Genomic DNA, 4441 nt, shown 5'->3' with positions numbered 1-4441 from the left:
TGCAGAATGACCATGCTCGATAATATTGTTTACCTCTTCTTCTAGAACGCAACGGCGAAAAATGCCATCTTTACCCCTTTTGAAAAGGAGCGGTTCGTCCCAATAGAAGTTTCTCACATCGTGGAAGAATTTCTTCTTGCGGTGGTAGTCAAGATCAGGGGGTACTATATCAGCAGCTAGGTAATTAACGAAATCTGCATACCAGGGTACGTTACTTATTGCTAAGGAATTTTGGGAATGCTCATAAGGATCTAGGTTATTATCTTCAATGGTTTCTACTTTAGCTATCAGTCTATCATAGGCGAAATCATCATTTATGGGTACTAGTTCCGGTTTTAGATGTTCTAGCCTAGAAAGGTGATCAGCCACTACATTTTCATTGCCTTTTTTGTCTCTTATATCTAAATAAAATTCTTTTAGTAATAGAATCCATCGGAGTAACCTGGGCTTGGCATCTTTTTTACTTAATAGGTAACGAATGGCAGCATGATCGGTGTAAACAATAATTTTTGCTCCTACTAGATAAGATCTAAATTTGTCTATAGCGAAAACTACAACGAGTAATTCTTTTTCGGTTGTTGCGTAATTAAGCTGGGCAACATCTAGGGTTCTACTGGCATAATAAATGGCATGTAATTTTTTATCTTTTCTTTGTCCTAGAACTGCTCCAACTGCATAATCACTAGCATCGCACATTATCTCAAACGGTTCCGACCAATCGGGCGGTTTCATAGTGGGTGCTGAGATTAATGCTTGCTTTAAAAGATTAAATGTGTCATTACATTTTTCGTCGAAAATGAATTCAGCATCTTTCATTAAAAGTCCGGTTAACGGTTTAGTTATTTTGGAGAAGTCCTTAATAAAACGTCGGTAGAATCCAGCGTGTCCAAGAAAGCTTCGGACTTCTCTGAATTTTTTTGGTGGTTTTAGGTTTTCTATAGCTTCTATTTTAGCTTTATCTACCTCTATACCTTTTTCGGAAACTATATGTCCTAAAACTATTCCTTCGGTCACCATGAAATGACATTTTTCCCAATTTAGCACGAGGTTCACCTCCACGCATCTCTCCAGGATTTTCTCAAGGTTAGCAAGACAATTGTGGAAATCGAATCCGCAAACCGAGAAATCATCCATAAACACTTCCATGATACCATCTAGGTAATCTGCAGAGATTGACATCATGCAGCGTTGGAAAGTAGCTGGGGCGTTACAGAGGCCGAACGGCATTCGTCTGTAGGCAAAAGTTCCATAAGGGCATGTAAAGGTAGTTTTTTCTTGATCTTCTGGGTGAATAGGTATTTGGAAGAATCCAGAGTATCCATCTAAATAACAGAAGTACGAGTGTCTGGCTAGACGCTCCAACATCTGGTCTATGAATGGTAAAGAGAAATGGTCCTTCCTAGTTGCTTTATTTAATTTTCTATAATCTATACACATCTGTCATCCTCCTTCTAAACGTTTTGCTACATGTTCGCCTTTATCGTTTTGCACGACTGTGATGCCTCCCTTTTTAGGTACTACATGCACAGGGCTTACCCACTTACTATCCGAGATCTGATAGATTATACCTGCCTCAAGTAACTTAAGAACTTCCTTCTTAACAACATCACTCATTATAGGGTTTATTCTTCTCTGATGCTCCCTAGAGGGTTTTGAATCTTCTTCGAGCAAAATCCGATGCATGCATACGGATGGGCTTATACCTTTCAGGTCAGAGATATTATATCCTAAGGCTGAGGGATATCTTCGTAAAACATCTAAAAGTTGGTTCGTCTCCTCTTGGCTCAAGGTAGCACTAACTATAACTTGAAGGTTCATCTTTTCATCGAGGAACTCATATCTCAGGTTCTTAGGTAGCTCCTTAAGTTCTAAGGTTGGTTTCTTAGGGCATGGTATAGGATCTGGGGTAAGGGATAAACATTCGTAAAGGTTATCATCGATGTAAGGTTCTTTAAAGTCATCATCTTCCTTTATGGGGGTCGATGGTAACTTAATAATTTCTTTTTGTTCTAATTCTCTAACACATTCATCAATGATATCTAAGGCATAACACGAGTCTCCCATCACAGGTGCCATAAGAAATTTCGAAAGTATAAATTCTATTTTCTCGTTGCCTACCTCAAATGTCAACTTTCCTTTCTTGACATCTATTATAGCTCCTGCAGTCGATAAGAATGGTCTACCTAGAAGAATTGGTATATCATTGTCCTCTTTGATGTCCATGACGACAAAATCAGTAGGGATAAACAGCTGACCTATCCTAACAGAAACATCTTCTAAAATGCCTATCGGATATTTAACAGATCTATCGGCTAACTGAAGTGACATCTTAGTGGGTTGTAATTCTCCTAAGTTTAATCTCTCACAAACTGCTAGAGGCATTAAGCTCACACTAGCTCCTAAGTCTAGAAAAGCTTTTTCGATGACATGATTACCCAAAAGACAAGGAATGGAGAAATTTCCAGGATCTTTATCTTTGTTTGCTAATTTGTCCTCGGAAACTGCATTACATTCCAAAGGCTTCGGATCGTCAAGTCTACGTTTGTTGGTAAGGATGTCTTTCAGAAACTTTGCATAAGAAGGTATTTGGGTGATGGCTTATGTGAAAGGGATTTCTACATGAAGTTTTTCTATAACTTTAATAAATTTTTGGTACTGTTTATTTATCTGGGTTTGTTTGAGTCTTTGGGGATATGGTATAGGTGGTTTATATGGCGGGGGCGGTACGTAAATTTTATCTTTAGGTTCTTCTCCTTTATCTCGACCTTCCTGGTTTTCAGATTCCTCTGGTTCCTTTACTTTGTCTGGGGGTTTGGTACATTCCTTAGAAGTTTCGGGTTCACTCAATCTTGGGTTTGGTGGCTCATCATAAGCGTTCCCACTTCTTAGGGTAATGGCATTGGCTTGTCCTCTCGGATTTTGTTGAGGTTGTCCAGGGAATTGTCCTCCAGGTGTAGTATGAGGGGCTTGGTTTAAAGCTACCTGAGAGATCTGGGTTTCAAGCATCTTGGTATGAGTAACTATTTGGTCAACCTTGGTTCCTAATTGAGTAATCAATTCGTTAACATGAATATTTTGGTTCATGAACTCCTTGTTTTGTTGGGTTTGAGCGGTGATAAAATTTTCCATAATTTTCTCAAGGCTCGGCTTTGGTGGTACAGGTTGCATAGGTTGATTTGATCTAGGGGCTTGATAACTAGGTCTCGGAGGTGCATTATTTTGAATAGGGTTATTGTTTTTATAGGAGAAGTTAGGGTCATTCCTTCATCCAGGGTTATAGGTATTCGAGTATGGGTTCCCTTGGGTGTAGTTCACTTGCTCGGAGTGGGTTTCGTTTAATAGACTGCATTCTGCGGATTTGTGTCCTTGGGTTCCACATATCTCACAATCCGACGAAACTGCGGCTATAATATTCGGGTTCGTGCACATATGCTCGACTTTTAGGGCTAACGCGTCCATTTTAGCCTGCATCATGTCTATAGAGCTCAGTTCATGCACTCCTCCTTGGGCTTCCTTCTTCTCAACTGTCGCTCGTTCAACTCCCCATGATTGATGGTTTTGAGCCATGTCTTCGATGAGGGCACTAGCTTCAGGGTAAGGTTTGTTCATCAGAGCACCGCATGCGGCAGCGTCGATGGTCATCTTTGTGTTATAATGAAGTCCATTATAGAAGGTTTGAATGATTAACCAATTTTCTAAGCCATGATGTGGGCATGCTCGTAACAACTCTTTATATCTCTCCCACGCTTCGAACAACGATTCTCCATGGTTTTGGGTAAATCTAGTTATATGGTTTCGAAGAACGGCGGTCTTACTCGGGGGAAAATATCTAGCAAGAAAAACTCTTCTAAGGTTATCCCAAGTCGTAATGGAATTGGGTGGAAGGGAATCTAACCATGATAGGGCTTTATCTCTGAGGGAAAAAGGGAATAATCTTAAATGTATTGCCTCAGGAGAAGCTCCATTGGTTTTAAAAGTATCTGATAATTGAAGAAATATTTTTAAATGTTGATTAGGGTTCTCGGTAGTGAGACCCGCGAATTGTCTCTGTTGCACTAATTGTAACAGAGATGGTTTAAGTTCAAAATTATTGGCTGGGATGATTGGGTTTACTATACTAGAACTAGGTTCTTCATTAGATGGTTGAGCGAAGTCCTTAAGAGGTCTTTGGTTCTGATCTTCGGCCATAGCTCTCTTAATTCTATGAAAGAATAAACGTGCGCGAGCGTAACGTTCAGGTTCCGCCAGAGGATTTACTAAACTTAAACTTCCGGTACTGCGAGTTCTTCGCATTGACCGGCGGGAAATAACCTAAGTCTAAACGATATAACAACAGGAAAATGAAATTTGACGAAATTGGTCCCCGGCAACGGCGCCAAAAACTTGATGCGTTGGAAAACTTGATGTTCGCAAGTGTACGAACGCGTCAGAGTAATATAAA

General features: G+C 40.0%; 1 non-coding gene across 1 annotated transcript; it reads left to right on the top strand.

The window, feature by feature from the left end:
* The first annotated feature begins 3697 nt into the window (after positions 1 to 3697).
* On the top strand, positions 3698 to 3804 carry LOC127077702 (small nucleolar RNA R71). The gene has a single exon (XR_007787484.1). It is a non-coding gene; the product is annotated as a small nucleolar RNA R71 (small nucleolar RNA).
* The last annotated feature ends 637 nt before the right edge of the window (positions 3805 to 4441 follow it).

The sequence above is a fragment of the Lathyrus oleraceus genome, chromosome 4 (genome assembly GCF_024323335.1).
Source record: "Lathyrus oleraceus cultivar Zhongwan6 chromosome 4, CAAS_Psat_ZW6_1.0, whole genome shotgun sequence".
Taxonomy (NCBI): Eukaryota; Viridiplantae; Streptophyta; class Magnoliopsida; order Fabales; family Fabaceae; genus Lathyrus; species Lathyrus oleraceus.
This window is presented reverse-complemented; position numbering and strand designations above follow the sequence as displayed.